Source organism: Phascolarctos cinereus, unplaced genomic scaffold (assembly GCF_003287225.1).
Source record: "Phascolarctos cinereus isolate Bilbo 61053 unplaced genomic scaffold, phaCin_HiC Scaffold_4;HRSCAF=312, whole genome shotgun sequence".
NCBI classification, from domain to species: domain Eukaryota; kingdom Metazoa; phylum Chordata; class Mammalia; order Diprotodontia; family Phascolarctidae; genus Phascolarctos; species Phascolarctos cinereus.
The window spans coordinates 552,482,400-552,505,794 of record NW_027555847.1 but is presented as its reverse complement, the minus strand read 5'-3'; the positions used below and the strand labels follow the sequence as shown (position 1 = coordinate 552,505,794).

Here is a 23,395-nt window from a genome sequence, read left to right as displayed (position 1 = left end):
TTAAATATGAATGATTTAGGCTTACCCATGCCACTGGTTCCCTTTATTAGCATGGATATTTGGAACTTGATTTGTAATGCATGTATTTTATAATGTAGTTTATTATAGTATTTTCATAATCAGTCATCTCATTTAAAAGTATTTTTGATGTACTAGTCAAAAATGCAAATAAAATATACTTAATTTTTGTCATATGATGCATAGCTATACTATCTTGAAAACTACGTAACAAGCTACTGTATTTAGTAACATTGGAGAAATTTTTACTACTTTTAAGTGAGGGTAGTGGTAAACTAGGAAGGATTAGATGAATAAATTATTACATTGCTTATGTAAACAGGTTAAATTTTCACATCTAAGTAGTTAGAAAGATAGTTATCCGCCTTAGCAGAGCCTCTAAGAGTTTCATGAGATTAATTAATGCTGGTAGTGGCTCTTTAAATCCTCTTAGTTTACTTTTAGGAAACAAGATATCTTGTTCAGTTTTCACTCCATGCAGTCTTCCAGGAGATATGGCATTCTTAAAATTGGGGAGATGATGAATGTTTATACAGACAGGTAAAGCATGAGGTGTAACTATAAAGCAGAGTGACTTTAAAAAGAAAATCAAGCACCAGACTTTATATCTCTGAACATCTCCTTCAAAGTAGTCACCTAAAAAAACTATATTTACACTCATGCTAATGTTTCTTCATTCCTTAAAATACATTCAAAACTTCTTTTGGAATAATAGCCTGGATATAATCCTTTAATTTTCTTCAGTAGTAGTAAATATTTGTCCTTTGGGGCTACAGTTAACTTTTAAAAATAACTAAAATTCATTTGAAGCCAAGGTTATTTTATTGTCAAGTTAGGTAACTGATTTTTAGTCAAAGATGAGGTGTGACTACAAAGCAATGAGACCACTTTTCTTCTTTGGCTTGTAATCTGACTCTGAAGGTAGTTCCAAAGAAGTTTTACAAATGTTTTCACCAGTGGCAGTGTCGCTGGAATGAGTATATTGTCTTCTAAAGTAACTAAAGGAGCACTTATTTGGATGTAGACTTCCTTATGTATTTATATAAAGTCATATTTTACAGTTATGCATCATAAGCATAACTATAGTATCACCTTTTTGGTTGAGGGGGAAGACCTTTAGGTTGTACCAACTGGCCATCTAAGACTCCAGTTCTTAAAATACATACATATCATATATTTGTGGAATGATAGCTTTGTGGTCAAATCTACAGAAATTAGATAGTTAAAGAGAGTGTATACATTTACTGTGTGTGTATACTATTAAAGAAATTTTAATTTGAGGTCATAACTCTCTTCTTGTTCTTCTTTGAGTGCTCCTTCTTGTTCTCTTTTAATGTTTCATTGTCTTTCTCTGAGACTGCCCTATGACCTCTTCTCTCTCCCTCAGTGATTTCATTCATTCCTTTTAGATTTTTGTGTTGTCTTTGCAGGAGACTTCCAGATTTATAGCTCTAATCTCCATTCTCTCCCTGAGTTTATTTTATATCTCCTTATGCGTGCTAAACATCTCTGCCTTTATATCCCACTGGCATTTTAAACTCCATCCCCATCTCCTCCAAATAGTCCTATGCCTTTTTCCAGCTATTTTACTCCTGTTGAATACATTATCATCCTCCTTACAACTCTGGCTCAGAAACCTTGGAGTCATCTTTGACTATTCCTGCTCCCTCCTTCCATCCCCATTCATCACATTTCATGTCTTGACAATTTTATTTCCACATCATCTTTTTATAACTTTTTCATTTACACTGCCACAACTTGAATTTAGACCTTCACTATCTGTGACATAGACTATTGAAACAGTCTTATTTTTTTCCCCACTTAAGAAAAATATGTATTTTGGTTTTTTTGTCATATACATTTTTTACTGTATCTCTTTTCCACCTTTTTCTAGAAAGAGATATCCCTTATAACAAAGAATGAAATATTCTTCTAGTCTTGAGTCTTTTCCCCATTAAATCCATCCTTTATTACAGAATTTTAGTGTTGGTGGAGACTTTACTGACTTACCTAGTCCAATCCGTACTTCAAAAAGAATCCTTTCTGCAACATACCCAACAACTGGTTGTCCTCTGTTTTTTTCTGAAGACCTTCAATGAGGGGGAACCCGCTATTTCCTGGGGCAGCCCATTCCACTTTTGGTTCACTCTAATTGCTGTAAAATTACTTCTTATATTAAATCTAAATTTATATCCTTGTGATTTCCACCTGTTGCTACCACTTCTTTCCTTTAGGGCTAAAGAGTATAAATCTCAACTGTCTTCTGCACAGCAGCTCTTTAAAGACGTAAAGACAGCTAAGACGTTCCTATGGGTCTTCAGTTATTTAGGCTAAACATCCCCGTTTTCTTGAATCCTTACACAAAGCCGCCAAATAATTTTCCTAATATATAGGTCTGACTGTTAATATTCCAACTCAGAAACCTTCATTGCTTTCTTATTGTCCAAAGGACCAAATGTAAACATTTTAACTTGGCATTTAAGATGTTTCACAGTCCAGCTCTAGTCTACCTTTTCGGCCTTATTTTGCAATGTTCCTCTTCATGTATTGTACATTCTAGCCAAATGAGATTAATAGAAGTTTCTTGATCTTGAACTATCATTTCTGGTTTCTCTGCACTGGGATAGGCGGTCCCTTCTGTTCATAATGTACTTTTTACTCACCTCTGCCTGTTAAAACAAACACCTCTTCCTTCAAGGTTTAGCTAGGGTACCTCTTCCATGGAGCATTCCCTAATATTACCCGCCAGAGAAAGCATCCTCACTTGCCTCTATTTTTCTAGAGTCACGGGAGTCTTTCCATCATCCTTAGCACATTGTATTTAAGATTACATTTGTTTGTGTAATTTTATAGTAGTTTTCAGTGGGAAACCTAGTTTGCTACAGATTCATACTTTTTATACACACACACGCACATATATGTGCCTTATAACTTTGAATGCTTGTGCTAGTGCTGTATAGAGCTTAAGAGCTCAAAAACATTGTTATTTGCCTGATGAATAATGAAAAACGATTATGATTAAGTGGAGTTAGATTGAGAGAAGTGTTTTAGTTGCATATTGTTATAACGTGTATGCACATTTAAGTCTTTGTTTAATTTTTTTATGATTTCTCAAAATAACAATCTATTTGTTTCTTCTTGATTTTATTTAAAGAATGATGGCCAAAATTTCATTTTTGTGTGTGTGTATATATATATATATATATATATATATATATATATATATATATATATATGTCTTTGTAAGATAGTAAGGGTAATGTAAGAGTCAAATGTTCTTATTAAATAAAATTAATAGGTACTATTAGTATAGTTTTAACTAATTTAACTTCATATTCTTTCACCTTATTGGCATTCATTGAGGGTTTTTTTTTTGAGACATTTTAGCTGATCATGTCGTAATCAAATCCATTTTTTGTAGCTTATTGCTTCTTTGTCTTTCCTACGTTTAGTGCTAGGGTAGACATTTGTATATCATGCAGTAATTTCTGGAGTTATTCTTCTGATTTCACATTTTCAAAATCAGACATAGAAATGTGTAGTAGCATATAACCTTCTTAGTCTATTAATGTGTCTGGGGTTTTAGTGGAGGCAAAAGAAGGGAGGAACACAATTTGTAGGTTTGTTAACCTACTTCATGCCATACTTTTCTACTTTCTCTTGCAATTTTGCCTTTTTCTACCCACCTTGTTATATGAGTCCCACAATTGCTCATAGATATAAGTAGACTAAATGTTTTAATTAACATAGATGTTCTCTCTCTGTGTGTGTTTCTGTCTCTGTCTCTCTTATGTGCTAGATTTATTGTTTTATTATAATTGTGTATATACATACTTATCAAATAGCTATACATAATAAAATGTTACTTTAAATGTTTTGAGTGGTACATTTTCCCATCTCAGATTTGTTTTCCTTTTACAGCATACCTATAGCTGAAAGAGCCATTTCTTATAATAGTTGACATATGGTTCTTGACGTTTCAAAGTCCTTTACATATATTGTTTCGTGAGCCTCAGTCTAACCCTGTGAAATAGATGTACTCTAACAAAGTGAAGTAGATACAGATACTTTTATGCCCATATAAAAAGATGAGAAAACTGAAGCTCACCAAGGGTTCAGTGACTTACCCCATATACCGAATCAGTGTTATAGACAAGAATCAAACTTGGGTCCTTCCTGACTCTACGTCAGCCCTCTTTTCTACTCCACTAAGCTCTGCTGCGTTATAATGAAGATAAATACTGATCTGAGTTTTGAGGCTTGAACATTTGTCTAAAAAAGGTGAAATCAAATATTGACCGTCTAGTGAAAAAGTATCTTAAGGCCCAACCTGGTCTTATTATAGTTATAATGAATAATAATAATATGTTTTAAAAAATTTATTGCTTTAGGATTTAGAAAGCATTTTGCTTAATTTATTTCATTTGATTATAAGCCTAAAAATAGAGCTGTATAAATACAAAGAAATTCTTTCATACGTTAGAGGTAGTAACTGTATCTAATGATTTTGAGTTATGCCTTCACTTGTGGACATTTAACATAAATACAAATGACATGACTAGAAACAAAGGGATATTTTTTGGATTATAATTAAATTATAGTTGCACTTTGTATATCCTGTCTACTGGAAAACTGATAGCTGTTGACCCAAGACAGAAAATTAAAAATGTCCTTATCTTCCTGATAGCCTTTCTTACCCATCTCCTTCTACTCAAAGGTTTGTTGATGAAACAGTCTTCATCTATTTTACCTGTGGGATATATAAGTGAAGTATTATAATATTTCATCTAGGGCTATATATATATGAAATATGACAGTTTTCTGCTAATTTTTTGATATTTATTTCATGTGGAAAGTTTGACAACAAAGAAAAATTCCAAATGCATTTTTCAAATTTTATAGATGTGTTGACCCCCCCAAAAAAGAAACTCCATAATATACTCCAACAACTATTTCTTTATATTTCAAAGTAAGAATTTTGTTGCTAGGATTGTCTCTCGTGTGTGTGTGTGTGTGTGTGTGTGTTTGTGTGTGTGTGTATAGAGAGAAAGAGAGAGAGAGACAGAGAGAATACGAATGAATGAGGGGTTTAAGATGAGAATTTTGAGCATATATTGGAATTTTAGATTATTGTATGCTACCAAGAATACATATTCATATATAGTGTGGGATTGGGGTGGAAACAATAAATACATTCACTAGATGGTCTTTTTCACCAGACCTTGTGTTACAGATGAATGAGGATGAATGAGATGGGAATCGTACTCTTGGAATACTGGAATGGCTAGCCTGAGCAAGGAAAACTCCCTTTGTGGTCTCTTAGAGGAATTGAGTAAAGAAGATCTGCTCTACATACCATCTTTCGCTGTTGTTGAGGAAAGTAGATTGGGAATGGTGCAAAGTAAAGTAAAATGCAGATTACTTAAAAGGTACAGATGATGAGCAACAATTATAGGTATTAAATGTGCTTTAAAAATGGAGATTCCATAAAAATAAACCTTTGGTTTCTCAAATACAAATAAAAGGTTGCAGTCAAATTCATTATAAGAATGTAATTAGCAGTTCATTGTCCAAATGCACAAATGGCTCTATCGCAAGGAACGTATTGGAAAAATAGATGTTATAATTGACTGTAATAGAGATTCTAAAAGTACACTTTCACATTTTGAAAGTTGTATTCCCAGAGGCTCTGTGCACACAGATTGCCAAAAAAAATCAATGTCTGATATTGATGGTCTTATAGACCTGACTATGGATTACAGGTATATCTGTGCATACTTAGATTTTTATATTCACTTAGTTATGCCAGCCAAAATGAAAGAGTTATAACAATTTTTGTTTTCAAAAAAGTAAATAACCTACTAGTAATAATCACATTATCTGGTATGGGTGAGGCTTATAAGCCTATTCTGTAACTAGGTTTTTTCTTATAAGCCATTGTAGAAGATTTTGTAAGGAAGAATGAAGAGGTCTGAAGCATTTACTAAGTCCAGGACCCTGGGTTAGCAGCTGGAGGAGATAAAAGGAAATAATCTGTAACAGTGGCTCTTTTGCAAAATTCAAACTCACTCTATGATTTTGTATCCAAATTTACAAATATTTATGTTCTACATACGGAATTTTTTTGTGTATTGCCTTTATTTTAGGAAGTATTTGTGAATTAATTGTACTTCAAATTGATGTACTTCAAAAGACTCTTAGACATTTCATCATTGTAATAAAAATATGATGGACTGTGAGCTCTCTCCTTAACTAAATTGAGATTATGTATCTAATGCTAGGCTCCATTTTCCTTTTTTTTTTTGTGGAATGGAACATTTAAAATACATTTTTTTTTGTTTTATTGACCTTCAGATTTTTTCTTGTTTTGATCATTCTATGAAGCATGAAACTACATGTTTAAAGCAACAAATTGCCATGAGACATTGTTCTTTATTTTGCACTGAACTGTATGTTGCATATCTAATTGTAAAATGCACAAATAAACAGTAAAATTTAAAAAACACACCAAGCAGATGTGGCCATTATTATCTGCATATAGAGATTAGTATCATAAATTCCTAAAGGGATTAAGAAATAATGCAGTTCAACTTCCTAAGTACTAAATCATCTTGGTTTTAAAATCTTGTAGAAGACTTAATGACACCTCTCAGTACTCAGTACCTACCATGGTATTCAGGATATAGGGATCATTCAGTAGATTGATAATCCCACTATTAGCTTTCACGGTCATGAAATTTTCATACAGCATCTCTGATGCACTTGAATCACATTTTTTCTTCTGTTTCCCTAGTGCAGATGAACAGGAAATTCATTTTTTTCATAGTCACTTCTTATATACTTTAGGACCATTGATAAATCTTTCACTTCCGTTTTTGTGATTTGAGTATCAAGATGATTTTGTGGTAACAAGTTTGCATGTTATTTATTGACTTGCCTTTTTGAAATCAAAAACCTTTTAGCATTGAAATAATATTAACAAAGTTCAGGAGTGTTGGCCATTTTTGGTTAATGCATATTGTTTTGTTAACACACATTGTTTTGTAGTGTTTGTTATTCTGGCATTATGGAATTGTGCTACTGAGCTGTTTGAAAAACACTGATTTTTGTGGTACTTTTGTCCCTTATAGGTGTTGCCTCATAATTTTCTTCTTGTTTTTATTCATTCATTTATTTAATCCATTCTTCACACTGCTGCCCAATTGATATTTCTAAAACACAGATATGACCATGTCACTTCCCTATTCAGTAATCTTCAATGGTTCTACATTGTCTCCAAAAAAATTACAAAATTCGCCTGCATTTAAATCAGCACCCATCTAACTTTCCTCTCATTTGTTTTTCCCTTCACATATACTGTTCAGTCTAAGTGGTCCATGAGCTGTACTTGGTACATGATATTGCATCTTTTAGCTCCAGGTCTTTGCCTCCTTTTAAGTTGTCCTGATTTCCCCGGTTAGTGTTCTCCCCCTTTGAATTTACTTTTTATTTGTTCTTGCTCTTTGTGTGTATATGTGTTATATTACAGAAGGTATGATCTTAGTGGTTGGAACTGTATTCCTGGTGCTCTACACATAAGTGTTTATTTGTTGACCTGGAAGTGAATGCCAAAGCTTAATTAGCTTTTAAGATGGACTTCCTTGAATTTTTTTCATAAATAACTACTGAAATAGTGAAATAGCCTTGAGAGCTTTTTTTTTCTTTGACAATCCTACCTACGTCAGAGAATGTGCTACATCTTTTTGGATCAACAGATGGCAGCATTACATTACATGATCTAGTAAAATTGTAACATTGCGTAACAAGAACTAATTTCACATTACAAATATACTTCCAATAACATTTACTAAAATGGTCATTAAAGTAGGTCATGCTTAATTTTGTTCTGATATATTGGCTTTCTAGTTTTTTAAGAATTATCGATGAAAGAATTGAGCAAATTGAACTATTTTGGAGGCAGCATGGTTTAGTATATATGTCATCCCCTCAGAATGTATTTGAGAGAGCAAGTCAGGAAATTCTTCCTGTTGCAGTCACTAGAGGCATAGTTGGGTTAGGGTGAAGGTTAGGAGTGCTTTAATTAAAAAGTACCACCATTGCTGCTGTTCATGGTCATTTAAACCCCATCGCTGCCATGGTGATAGAATGGTGTTGGGTATTGCAGTTTGGCTGTGCAGATAGTATACTGTTGGATTGGTGACAGTGTTTTCCTGTTCTGTGACTGAGAATCATGTGATACTGGATCATAGATTTAGTGCTAACTGGAAGGAGGCTTAGAGACACCTACTCCAACTACCTCATTTTATAGATGAAGAGACAGCCCCAAGCAGTGGAAGGGACTTGCCCAAATCATACAAAGCAAGTGACTAAGCAGTCCCTGTGAAGCAGTTACAGCTTAGTAGGTGACAGAGGGGACTTTGAACCTAAGGTATTTGACTCTAAATCCAGTGCCTTTCCGTTGTACCACATTACATATCAGAGAAGTCAAGATAAAATGGCAGTGATACTGGTTTATAGCTGTGGAATCTCATTTTAATCAATCTCATTAGATCCTGTTGTATGTAATGAAGCTATTTCCATGTCTTGGCTGAGAGCCCATACTAATAACATTTTGCTGATGTATATGTATTACATACTCTGTTGAAAGAGAAATGTTATATAACAGATGCTTTCACTAGTCCCTGTCCATTTAGCAGTGAGTCTGGGTAAAGAGACTTTTTCCCCCAAGGTATGTATAGCCCTTACATTTGAAAACATAGATAATGCTAAGTGTTCTTAAATTTTAAAATGTGATCTCATGGGGGAGGTATCATTTATTCTGTTTGTTATTACATCGTGCTTGCTTCCTGCTTGCTGATGCTTGGGTTGTAGAGTAAGAGCATAGAGTAGAGGCAGAAGTGTGCTGCATTGCTATGGGAAGATTTGTTGTAAGACAGCCAGCTGTTTGAAGCATTGAGAATTGCTTTCTTGACAGCTATGTAGCAGCTGCTTAGTTTAGCCTAGAAATGCTAATTTGTAATATAATGTAGTATTAGATAGGAAGTAGTGCTTATTGACAAACCCCCAATATATACAGTAAATATCCTCCAATATCACTAATATAACTTTAGGAAACTTGTCAAATTTTAGAAAAGACATTATATTGTATCTAAATACGTTTTCAATAATAGAGCATATTCACTTTCTCTGATGCTCTTGCTTTGAAATTGGTAAAACATCTTTGTGAGCTCTGTCCCTCATTTACTCTGTTTGTTTTCAAGGATGTACACATTTATTTAAACAGCTTTCTGCTTTATCTGCTGTTGCATCAATTTCATTTTAATGAGATTGAATAAATGTAATTTTAAGATTGTTAATATGAACCTTCATCTGTGTCTAAACCTGGGCAATATTTTTTATGACATTCAGCGCTTAATTATTTATAGCAATAAGCAGTGCATGAATCGAAGCATCTCACATAATCTGACACTGTACCAGTGCAGGATTCTCCTTCATAATAATATTCCTTACAAGTAGTAATCCTCCCTGTGCAGGAACAACTGAGCTGAAAGGAAAAAGGAACAAGAGTAGTTCCCCTTCAATCTCTCCTTCTTCCTTTTCTTCTGGAGTTAAAAGTGGAAAAACAAAACTGAGGACTTTAAAATTGGTTTTTAGCCTCTTTGGAATAGTGCAGTAAAATTAAAGTTTTCCAAAGAAAATGTAAAATGCCATTCTCGGAAAACAATCCCTGGTAATGAGAAAAAAGGAATATTAGAGACAATAGAATCTGTAAAAAATAAACTGCCTCTAGTTTCAGTCTCATTTACTAACTCAGAGCTGCTAATATATATTTATATATCCCCAAATCGATAAGTTTTCATACCTTTTTAAACTTTATTTGTACTTTTTGTTGAGTGTGTTTAACAAACACTAAAAAAGTAGACAACAAGAAAAAACAAGGACATGACTGATTTACAGACTGAATAAGTCTCTAACTTAATGCCTAATAATTACTGACCTAAATTGTTGGATTGTTTTCTGTTGCATGTGCAGTGCTGTATTCATGCAGTATTTATGACTTATCTTTCTGACTTTCTTTTCCGTCTTGTCCTTCCTTATGTTTTATTATAGGCTTATCCTAACCTTCCATTCAGTTCAATTATTAGCTAGCTTTTAATGTGATGCATAGTGGGTTAAGTTCCTTTGTGATTTAAGAGCTGTATGAACGCTTCATTTCATTTCCTATATATTTAAGAGAGACTCTTATGTGGTATAGTAAAATTTCACTAAAATAATGGCTATACAAGACCCTCAATGTGAGTAATAAAATCAAGCTAGAGAAGTTTTTAGGAACTGTATTTTATAGTAACTTATGTTTAGATAAAGCTCAAGTCCAAGATAAAAAATACAGGCAATTCCTAAAAAAAAAAAGTTGATGATAAAGATTTGCATTTTCTTTTCTACAGTGGTATAGAAGGATATGCAAATTTAGATTGTTGTATTCATGTTATTTTCTTTAGTTACATAATATACATAAGTATCATACATGATAAATACAAATCCTTCATATGTGTATGTGTGTATGTGTGTATACACACATACTATCTTTGTAGTATTTTAAAATATATTGTTTTTTTCCCTTTAGGCAATATTTCAGCCATAAATATATTCAATGAAATTTCCTAAAATCTTGTTTAATTGTAAAACTTGTAAATGAGTATATTATAAAAATTATTTAAAAACATAGTTCTGTATTTTATGTATGTACGTATACATATATGTATACACATGTGTATAGGTTATATCACTACATTAAAGGTTATATATGCACATTTAAAGCCTTTAATAAAAAATATAGGTGGCCTAATGGGCTAATGGTGTATTTAATAACAACTATATTTTTCAGTATTTAAATGTATTGGAATATATTTATTTTGATGTTTCAAACCCTATAGTTAGGGAAAGGAATGCCTCTATTATAAGTCAGTAAATATGCCTAGTAATTCATTAGTCAATTTTTGGATTTTCTGTTCTATGTCTTTCATATTCATGTTATTTAAATAAACATTTTTATTTTGATGAAAACTATCAGTTCCTAAAAGGACCAAAAGGTGGCACTGTTTACCAATATTTAGTGCCCAATTTAGGTCGGTCTTAAAACTGTTGTTCTCCTTTCTTCCTTCAAATACATTATTTTTACAAATTACGTTTTTTAAAAATGGCATTAAATGTTCTGTTTTGTTACAAACACTAAGTATGATGTAGGGAGTTAATGTCACTGGTTTTGATTTTGAATTTGAGATGATTCAGAAATTCATTCAACATCAGAGAATCAAAATTTCAAAGACAGTGTGTGGATGATTGCCATATAATTATTAATAAAACCATAACCTTGCATGAAGTTTGATAGCTTATGTTTCAGGATAACATAATTGCTTTCATGTAGCTCAAAATGTTGGTTTTGAGGCCACTAAAACCAATTCTGTATATAAAACATAATAGCCATAAGTGAAGAATTTATGTGACTAACATGTCATATGCAAGGTTTATCATAATGGGACTATTATTTCCAGATATAAAAGCACACCTGCAAATTTAGAGACATTCATTGCTGAAATTTTATTCATTGGCAGAGGCAAAATAAAAATAATATAGGTTTAATATCTAAGTCCTGTAAATAGTTTTTTTAAAGAATGCTGAAAAATAGATGTGAAGCTTAGTTATAGCTTATAAAAATCATTTATATTTGAAGATGTTGAGGTGATACTTCCTTTATAGTTATGAGAAAATTAACTGGCCATGTGTGGAATAGATCACGTTGCAAACATAGTTCCTTAGTGTAATGATGCTCTCAGTCCTGTCCAACTCTTTGTGACTCCATTTGGGGTTTTCTTGGCAAAGATACTGGAGTGGTTTGCCATTTCCTTTTCCAGCTCATTTTACAGATGAGGAACTGAGACAAACAGGGTTAAGTGACTTGGCCAGAGTCACATAGCTAGTAAGTGCCTGAGGCTAGATTTGAACTCAGGAAGATGAGTCTTCCTGACTCCAGGCCTTGCACTCTATCTACTGTTCCATTACAGCAGTGCCATACAGTTAGGGTTTTTTGTGTCCAACAGAGTGATTATATAGTAGTTTTTCATTATAAACAGCATTAACTAGTGGTTCTTGCTGATGTAGCAGAAGTAGAAAGTTCCAAGGAGTTCTGTGTTATTTTTATCAAAAGTATAACCATTCTGTTTTGATGTGATGAGATTAGGAAAGCTAAGTCAGCTTTCAGGGATTTTTCTTGTGACTGTTTTGTTTATTGATTATGTAGACATTTTTAGTCAAGAGGATTTGTACAATTCAGTTGCTGCTACTTTCATTATTTAAAAAAAATAAATTTTTAGAGGCACTTCTGCAGATGTGAAGATATGTTTTGTGTTTGTTTTTTTGTGGCCTACCTATAGAAAGTCTTTTTTATCTGTGAATTGTCTGTTTTAGTATTGTTAAATGCATATAATGTGATTGGAGAAAGAAAAATATTCTTGATGTCAAGAAAATTTGTTTTTCTTGTGTTGAGGTGATTATATCTTTAGTATAATATCAGCTTATATTAAAACAATTGAGTTTGTTCTGAGTTTTTGTACGTGATGGTAATAAGTAGCTATTCTGAATTGTATGCATGTGAAAGAAGTCTGGTTTATTTTATCAGTAATTAAAGCATCTAAAAGCGATCTTATGGAAAGGAAATTTTCTTAAGATATTTTGGTGTGTTTTAAGAAAGCTAAATGTAAAATTTTATTTTATTTTTTTTAAACACTTAAGGGTTTGAGATTATGGAATAGTCTCTTTGGAAGTATTGGGAATGCTGTTTTAATTGCCAAAATGGGTAGTATGGACCATTAACTTAATTTTTAGTTAAAAAGAACAGACCTATCTGTAATGAGAGTTATTATCTCTGTTACATATCCAGTGAAATAATGGGGTTTTCAAAATCAGTTAAAATCTCATGGATAAGGTGGAAAATGAGAAAGCAATGAATAAGTCTCAGAATTCCTTTTTTTTTTTGGCTTAGAGTCTTCATATTAAATAGAGAAAGTCAGGACAGCTCCTTAAAAATTAATTTAGCAGTCTTTTTTCTTCTCTAATCTCTATGTGACTTTGATGCTTTTCTCAAGGTATGGATTGAGTGACTAAAACATTTATTATAAAAATATTTTTTATTTAAGCAATGCAATATTATTAATATATAATGACTATTTTTAATTACTACCATGAAAATACACATATAATAATTTTTTCCCTGTTTTTCTTAGATGCCTTATAATATAATATATGCCTCATAATAACATCTCATAATTTATGTTGGTGACCCCAGATTGTGCCATAACCTTATTGTGTGTCTAAGATGTAATATGTTATATGCCATTTTAATTTCAATCTCCTTCTTAGTTGGAGATCTAACTTAAATCTTGCAACTCTATATCTTATATCAGGAACTGGAAAAGAGCAAGAGAGATGAGTCACAGAATCAATTGAACTTGTTAGTAATGGGGAAAATTATAATAAAATAGACAGTTTTAATAAGACTGCTATGTCTGAACATTCATTGAAAATAGCACTCTTAACTACTGTGAGCTTTTAATTAGTCAGAGAGAGTTGGGTCATTGGTCTTATTAACTTATTTTTAAAAACCTACAAGGACTTATTAATTTTTTAAAAATTATAGATGAGAGAATATCATAGAACTAAGCATAAGAATAGCTTTAGGTTTTTCCTGAAAATAAGTACTATTGAAAGCTGAAAGGTGCTCTAGGCAGCTAATGACCATTAACACTTAGCAATTTGTCTTTATCTGTAGTTCAGAACAATGAAGAACTTGATTCTTTATGTCAGAAAATCAGCTTTAGTTATGTTGATTTTCAGAAATTTGTTTGCTTGGTATTTCATCTGCTGTGTCTTTCACTGATCACCTGCTACTTTTTTTGAAAATGGACTCCATAATCAGTATCTTTTATTTGTAGAAAGTGGGGGAGGCCTATTATATTTTTTTCCCTTCCAAAGCTTTCTCAACATGCTGCAGTGAAATTTTTCTCCTCTGAAAGTAAAGGGAAATATATAGTTATCCCTTCTACATTGTGACTTACCCCATTATTGTTTTGATATATCACGGGCCAGCATAAGAAATCGGATAGGAATTTTTTGGTACTTTTACAGAAGCTAGAGATGACACATGAAGGCCAGCAGACAACACAGAGCCTATGGCCAAATACTTAACCCAAATGTTACGATAAGGTACTGTAAACACCGCATAAAAGAAAAAGAAAAAATTCAGAATTCTAATATGAAGGGGGACCAAAAACTTTTACTCAGGTTTTCCAGATTGTGGGGGTGCTATATGCCTAAACTCCTGATGTAGGAGGGATAACTGTATCAAGAGTATTGTATGAAATTTTCTGTTTGCCAGAAGCCATAGGCCAGGGTCACTGGATTGAAGAGTATATGGTAGGGAGTAAGTATAGTTTAGCTAGAAAGGTAGGAGAGAGTGAGGTAATGAAGGACGTTGAATGTTAAAGGGAGGATTTTGAATTAGATATCAAAGGCAATAGGGAGCTACTAGTGTTTATTGAAAAAGAGGGTGACATGGTTGGACTTGTGTAGTAGGAAAATCACTTTTGCAGCCGACTGGAGGATGGATTGGGGTGGGGAGTAACTTGAGGCCGACCTGCTATTGCAGGGCCTGAGGTCCAGACCTGAGGGTACAAATTTGTTAGCTTGTACTCTTATTCTTAAAATTAGGTATGGATATCACAATAATTCAGTGTTTGAACTGAACTTGCTGTTATAAACAGAAGAAACTAAATCTATTTGAATATTTCCCTAGTTATATTAGGGATAGAGACTTGTGATTTTATATGGGTAGCTGGGGAATGAAAACCAATTCAGGTTAGATTAGCCCTTACCTTCTCTGCAATTGATAATCTTAGAGAGTTGCCTAGAACACTGGGAAGTCTCATGACTTGCCTAGAGTCACACAGACTGTATGTGTCAAAGACAACTTGAACTCGAGTCACCCTGGCTTGGAGGTCATATCTCTTACCTCTGAAAAAAACAAAACAAGAAACTAAGCAGCTAGAGCTATGAGAATCTAGCTTTTGGCTGTATTGAATCTTTTTATACACACGCATACCCCCCCCCATAAGTATAGATTTCCTGCTAGAATAAATAAAATAAACGTTAGTGAAATTGCTCTCCTTTTTGTTAGTTTCTTTGGTAGTTTACTGTTCTTACTAGTGATTCCTCCAGGCATCTGAATCTGGACTATGTCGAACCTTTCTTTTCTCTTACTCAGTTTCCTAGCTGCTGACTTTTGGTTTTGTCAGGAAAACCATTTCCTCATGAGAGGCCATTAATTATAATTTTATAGATATAAATTATAATATAGAGAAATAATATATAGACACAAATTAAATAATATATAGACATAAATACTATATATTATATAATTTATAAATAAATATATATTACAGATATAATGTAGAATATTATGTTAATAGATTTTCATATCTATTTATTATACCTATAATATATATATATATATATATATATATATATATACACATAAATTACAGATATATTTATATGTGTCAATTATAGATTACTTGGTTTGATTAAGAATCCTTGCTCAATTTCTGGGGTTAAGTAGAGTTTTGTTTCTTAAATGCTAGTGTTGCTGAGGCCTAAGAGGAAATCTCTTTTCTGCAAATGGATACAGTAAGCTATTATTACCTTAAAAGTTGCTTTGTCACTAATGGCTAAGTTGTCATCTTAAATGTACCTATTTTCAGTTTTTAGTATTTAAAAAAACATTTGTTTTTCATTATGAACAGGAAAACCATCAAACATGAATATTTCTACATACAAAGAAGGCCAAAAAATGGGGAGTGAACATGAAACTGAATCTGTTATATACACCTTGCTTTTAAAAATAAGTATCATGAACTTCCTTCTGTGTATTTAAAAACAAATGCATATAAAAATTAAAAATGTTTCATTGCCACTTCTTCTTTTTTCTTTTTTCATCATTGTCACTGTATGATTCTTTCCTCTTGAGACCTCATCTATAAAAAGCCATCCTCTGTAACAAAAACAAATTGTAAGCGAAACAAGTATTTGTTGTAATGATTATGTCTGGAAGTATCTCCTGCACATTTAGCCTGCCACCTTTCCACCAAGAGATGGGTGTTTCATCAGTCTTCCAGAGTTGGCTGTTGCATTAATCAGCCCTTAAGTCTTTTGCAAGTGCTTTCCTTTACGATGTTGTAGTCATTTCATAACTAATGCTCTTGGTTTTGCTCACGTTTCACTGTGCATCTTTTCATATAAATCTTCCTAAGTTTCTCTGAATCCATTCCTTTTTGTCATATCATATAGTGTTACATTATTCTTTTACATTCATATCTCACAGTTTGTATAGCCATTCCCCAGTTGATGGACACATTTTTCCTTTGCTTCTAGTTCTTTGGAACAAAAAGTGCTGATATGGGTCCTTTACCTGTTTTTTGTTTTTTAATCTCCTTGGGGATATATGTTTGGTAATGGTTTAATACATGACTTCCTGGATGACTTTTCTTGCCCTGTTCCAGTGACCTTCTTCTCTGGCTTGCAGGTAATACCTCTCCTCTTATTGCTTCCTCAGATTGGTGAGTTCCTTCTTTGACTCTCCGTTTGAGGAAGCATCTATGAAAATATTCTTACTTAGGAGTTCATTCCATGACTACGTGGACAACTTCTTTAGCTTATCCTCTATTTTTAAATTTACTGTTTGTATTCCCAGTGTCTAGCACAATGACTGGCACATAGTAATCAGTTAATAAATGCACTCTCTCTCTCATTCTCTATATTGCTGGGTTCTTTTTAGAATATTGTGCTAAAGGAAAATTACTATATAAAATTGTAGGAAACTAATAATGATAATAAATAGCTTATGTTTATATGGTGCTTTACAATTTACAATTCTTTTCTAAAAACAAGGTAGTACAAATATTTTCAAAGAGGCTTTGAGAGGGTAACTGACTTGCACATAGTCTGACTTCCAGGTAAATCATTATCACTTCTCACCTGCCTGTATTCCTGGACTTCATCAGAATTTCATCATTCTGCAAGATCACTTCAAGTCAATAAAATAGTCAGTAAATATTTATTAAGAACCGACTATATGCCAGGCACTGTGCTAAGTGCTGGGAATTCAAATAAAAGAAAGACAGTCCTTGCCTGTAAGGAGCTTACAATCTAATGGGGGAAGATGATACACAAAAAGAAGCTAAAAAGGCCATGGGGAACCATGGAGGGTGTGAGGAGGTACCCAGCAGGGAGTTCATGGAGTTGAAACCAAGCAGAGTCACTGATGGAAAGTTTTACACCTGAAACCCTCACATCTTGCAGTACCTTCTGTCTCTGGCGTGGAGGGAGGAGGGTAGGCAGTGGAGAGCCCCTCCCAAATCATCCATTTTAGGAGGTACCCAAGGCCACCATCTCATCACTTCGCATCGGGCTGTGCTCTTGGACCTCATCCTGCAAGATCATTTCAACCCTGAAACATTTCCCATGTGACTGCAGTACTCTGGACTTCATTATCATGCCCTCCCAATAGCCACCCTTCCCCCCCCCAACTCCTTTTTTATGTTTTGTCTTCCCCTGTAAGACTGTGAGCTCTTTGAAGTCAGGGACTGTCTTTTGCCTCTCTTTGTAGCCCTAGCACTGTACTGGCACAGAGTAGGTGCTTAATAAATGTTTACTGGCTAACTGCCTGATCCATGGTCATAATGCCAGTAAATGTTAGAGATGGCATTTGAACCTACGTCTTGTGACTCCAAAGTCAGTGCTCTTTCTACTGTATCACAATGTAGCAAACTCCATATAGGAACCTGGTACTGGTAGAATTGATAAATGTAAAAGCTGGTTCTTTTTTTTCCCCTTACTCTGACATTGTTATTGTTTTTTTCCCTCTCCTTTGCTAGTGGTTTTTCCCAGCTTCTTAAAAGTGGATTTCCCTCAAAGTTCTATCCTCAGTTGTCTCTTGTCTCTAAACATTCTATTTTGTGGCATTTCATTTATTTTTATCCATTTCTACACAGAGAAGACTCTCAAATATGTATTCTATACTTGACCTTTTCCTGGGCTTTAGACCTGCATTTCCAAATCAAAATTCCAAATTTCCAAATCATACAGCTGTATGTCGTGGTCACACCTCAAATCCAGTATATACAAAATAGGCAACTCCTGACCCAACTCCTAACTTTGCTCTTTCGGTCATTGTTTTCTACTGAGGTATTGAAGTCTTCCCCAGTGTTGCCTTTGACTCATCTCTCTTCCTTACAGCCTATAATTAATTAATTACTGAGATATTTTGATTCTAACTTGGAAATAGATTTTGCATCTGTTTCCTTTTTTTCTGTTCTTGCCAATACAAACCCTTAGAACCCATCTCACTAGCTACAGCTACTAATCTGAATCCTGCAATCCAGGATGTGATTTGACAAGGACTATCACTTCTCCCATTTTGGATATTACTCCTCTTGGCTACTATAGCATGATGCTGGCTAGTACTGAGCTCGCATTCCAGTAGTACCCCCTACAACTTTTTCACATGACGTATGTAACCACACTTCTTCTACCCCCTGTATAAGTATCGTACTTTACATTTCTTTCCATTAAATTTCAACTTATTAAATAAAATAATTTAAATCTTATTAGATAAATTCTATTCATTAATATACTAGATATCCCTCCCAGCATATCATCATCTGTGGATCAGATAAATTTGCCATCTATGCCTTAATATACATAAGTCATTGTTAAAAATGTCCAATAGATGGGGCAGCTACGTGGTGCAGTGGATTGAGTTCTGACCTTGGAGTCAGGAGGACCTGAGTTCAAATCTGGCCTCAGACATATAACACTTACTAGCTGTGTGACCCAGGGCAAGTCACTTAACCCCATTACCTAGCCAAAAAAAAAAAAGGAAAAAAAGTGTTCAATCGAATAGGCACCAGGATAGCTTTATTTATATGTTTTATTCCTCTCTTTGTTCTTTATTTTAGGTTGTGAGTTTCATGAAGGCAGAGGTTGCAGCCTAATTAGCCTTACATTCTGGGTACCTATACTAGAAGGTATCTAACAGATAGCTGATGATAGCTAGGTAACATTTATGTAACACTTTAAGGTTTGCAAAATGCTTAACAAATATATTACTTTATCCTCCCAGCAACTCTGGTAGGTAGGCGCTATTGCCATCCTTATTTTACAGATGACAAAATTGGAGACGAGGGGGGTTAAGTGTAATTTGCTCACAGGGCCAGTGTTTGACATCAGATTTGCCCTTAGGTCTCCTGACTGTGGGTCTAGCATTCTATTCATGGTCTACCAAGCTGCCTGTGATGATAAATGAATACAACTTGACCCACTGAAGATGAGGAAATTTTAGGGTAGATCACATGCATGAAATACTATTTCTGGTAAAAGTTGACAGCGTCTCCTACATATTTTATTCTCAGAAAGATATATAAGTTGTTAGGTGAGAACCATGACTCCTAGAAGGCTCAGCAATACTGGTATACGGCCATTATGCCACAGACTTGTCTGGCTTGGATTCTAACCAAAAGTTATTATTCAGGCTAGTGGGGTATATTTTACTTGTGAACAAGTGGAAACCAATGGAAAAAGTAAGATTGAGGAAGGAGAGGTCATTTTACAGTTGTAAGAGCAGTGGTTTTAGAGTCAAGAGTATTTGGCTCCTGTTCTGGCTTAGTGACTGAAGTGTGCATTTGGGCAAGTTACTTCATCTTTTTGATCTGTCTTCTGGCTCAGCTCGGCTCGAAATGCAGTGATTCATTTTGCCAGCAGTTTACATCTCACCTGATGCACAAAGGAAGATCTGTATTCAGGGTGCTTTGGGATGTAAAATTTTGAAAGAGGAAATTAGTTTATACTGATCTCTTCTCCATTCCCATTGGATGTCTCATTGCCTTTTCTTGGAAAATGAGACCTGTGTATACTAACTAGCTGGGTAACCTTGCCTAACAATTACTTACTTGAACAGTATTTTAAGTTTGCATAGTGATTATCTGATAAAAACCCTCTGAGGCAAATAGTGTTTGTTATCCCCAGTTATACAGATGAAGATATGGAGGGACTGAATTTCTTTGGGTCTTAGTTTTCTCATTTGTAAAATGAGTGGATTGTCCTAACTAATCTTTGATAGTCCTTTTAGCTTTAAATGCTCTGATTCTAGGTAATGAAGAAATCATTCTTTCCCTGTTATTGTTGGCCTGTCTTTCCCTTTTGTTCGTTATTTTGTTTTCCCCTTATCTGTTATTGGGATGGAGAAATGAGGTAATTCTCTAAATTGAGCAATGTGAAATGCCTAATTAGAATTTTTCTCCTTTTGCTACTTTTATCCTTGAGATTATCAGGATTCTGAAAAATGAAAAGTTATCAGTAGAAGTTTGAATATTGAACCATTAGCTTTTGGACATAATACTTAATGCATCAAGGAATAGAATATTTGGAAATTATAAATTAACTAAATTATTTGGAAATAGAGTACTAAAAAGATGATTAAATTAGAAAATAGTCTTGTTATATCCTGAATTTGACACTTAATACTTATGTAACCCGGCCTGGCCTAAATCCTCAAACCCATCAGTGCAAGCCCTCAACACGCAGTATCTCTGAGGCTTAATTTACTTGATCATAAAATTTAGGATGTTACTTGTACTTCCTACCTCACAGGATTTTTATGAGAAAAGTTTTGTAAGTATTAAAGACCTATATAAATATTAGCTATGATTTCAATTTAGATACTAGATAAAAATTGCTAGAATTTATTTGATCCTGAGCAGAGAATCTTTGATAATGAGTCTGGGCTTTTGGGAGGAAGTTATACTTTATTTCATGCGAGCAGATGATCTATTTAATAGAATTCACTTCAAGAAAACTATTTGAAATAAATCATACTCTGATTTTTTTGTTTTATATCTTTAGTGCTAAGAAATGAAGTTTATTATAATACAAAAGAGAAAAATATCCTAATGAGTATTCATAAAAACTAGGCAGAAACATAATTTTACTTAATTAAGAAATGCATTAAGTCATTCTGGTTCAAAAATATACATTTTTTAGGCCTTTGAATCCAAAATGATACCCTGTCTTATGAATGGTTAATTCAGGGGATTTTAAAGCTGCTTCTAGAATCACAGACTTCAAATCTCTGACATTTCCCAAGGTACTGATGAAAGCAGCCAAATTTGATATTTATTAGAGAGAGTAAGTTCAGTATTCTCTAGAGGTGTGACAATTAGAGCTTGGTTCCAGCACATCCAATATTTAGGTTTCAAGGCTGCCTCCTTTGGAGAGCTGTTTTGGGGAGATAACCCATGTTGAACCTTGTAACACATACATTTTAATGACTACGTTAGTTTTACCACCTGCTGAAGTAGAGTTGGAGTGACTGCTGACCTGAAGTGAATGCATGTGTTCAGTATTAATACTGCATGTCTGGATCCAGACAGCAATCTTTCATTCTGACATGTACATAGTCAAAGTAAATTAATGTTTAAAACCAGAACACTTTAAGTTCAGTCAGTGTGTGCATTCCATAATAATCCTTCAGATGCAGTTTGCATTGAAATGTTGAGTACTTATGCTTTATTTATAAAATGTGGAGTTGTGCTCTGTAGTATTCTTGGATACTGAAATTTATGTAATTTGTGATATTATTTTATGACTCTAATTTGTAAATAGTCATTCCTTAAGAAAGTTTGTTCAGTTTTTCAGTCATGTCTGACTCTTTTTCACCCTATTTGGGGTATTCTTGGCAAAGACACTGGAGTGATTTGCCATTTCCTTCTCCAGCTCGTTTTATAGGTGAAGAACTGAGGCAAACAGGTTAAGTGACTTGCTCAGGGTCACAAAGCTAGTGTCTAAAGCCACACTTGAATTTGGGTGTTTCTGACTCAAGGCCCAGCTCTCTATCTACTGTACCACCTAGCTTCCCTCTTAAGGAGGTAGTTTTCTAATTTTAGGCAGATAAAATCATTCAGACTTTTAGTTAGTTTTCAGAGCTTCCATTTTAAGTGTAATATCACAAGTTTTTGATTATTTTGGCTATGATAATATGGTGTTTTGATCATAGTGAAATATACTCTCATCTCTGTACCATTGTATAAGTAAAAAGGATATGACTGAGAATATTTCATGATTACATTTGCAACTAGTTTCTCAACTTGCATATAATGATTTAAAAAAAAATCATACCAGATGTTATAGTAGAGAAGTGTTAACATTTATGTAATAAGTTAGCTTATAGACAAAGTCTGTTCCTAATAGGATAGCACTTTTAAAATTCAGTTTTATAATCCAAGACCACATTGCATAAGCCATTGCAACCCATTTCCTGTTTTGTTTTCTTTTTGTTGAAAGAGTTAGCTTTTTTCAGCTGGAAAACTCTGTCATGGAAATTCAGTGTTCTTATTATTTTACTTGGTAATTGTTTGTTATTTATGTATCATGAATATGTGTGTAGTGACCATAATGAGAATAGTATGTGATTAAAGCCATATGAAAACAAGACAGTTTTCATAACACTTTTGTGTGCTTAATTTCAAAGAAGAAAATGAAGTTATGTTTATTAGCAAACATATTTTAACTTTGAAATTATTTTATGCTCCAATAAGATGGCAGATGGAAGTAAATCCATTATCTCTTTATAGAGAATATGTGGGATTTATTTTGAATTATATCTTTTACTAAAATCAGCATGATGTTTTATATTTTGCCCCAGAGATAAAATAAATGCTGTATCCCACTCCCCCATTGAATTTATTCCTTGTAAGTTTGGCAATTAAATTTTCTCCTAAAAATATTTCAGCTATAGTGTTTGGTTCATTGTATAGAAAACTGATGTTATATTGAGTTTACAGTCTTTTTAAATTTTTTTATCATTGATCTCCAACTATTCTTAGTGTCTTAGAAAGAATGTGCTTTCTGGGGACCACAAACTTAGATGTAATTTAGAAACATTGTAGAGAGAACACTTATTACACAGGACCTTATTCTTTCCAATGATTGATGGGCTGCCCTTTGTATACGCGGAGATGACCCTTTGTATATAAAGGTGACCCAGAGCTTTTCCAGTACTGATGGATTTGTAGTGATCCATTGCTGACTTGCACCTCTTTGTGACTCCCTTGCACATTTGTGTTATGGCTGGTCATAGTTAAGAATATAGTCTTATCGAAGAGAGTGGTTATAGAAGAGAGTGTAGTTAATTGGACTATACCGGGATTGAACTTCTGACCTTGGTTTCATTAGCTATATGCTCATTCTAAGTAGGCAAACTAACCAGTCGTGG

General features: G+C 33.6%; 1 protein-coding gene across 1 annotated transcript in view; it reads left to right on the top strand.

Moving 5' to 3' along the window:
- Window positions 1-23,395, top strand: part of CDKAL1 (CDKAL1 threonylcarbamoyladenosine tRNA methylthiotransferase) — a 669,650-nt gene that overhangs the window by 8,752 nt on the left and 637,503 nt on the right. The gene's annotated exons all lie outside the window — the stretch shown is intronic.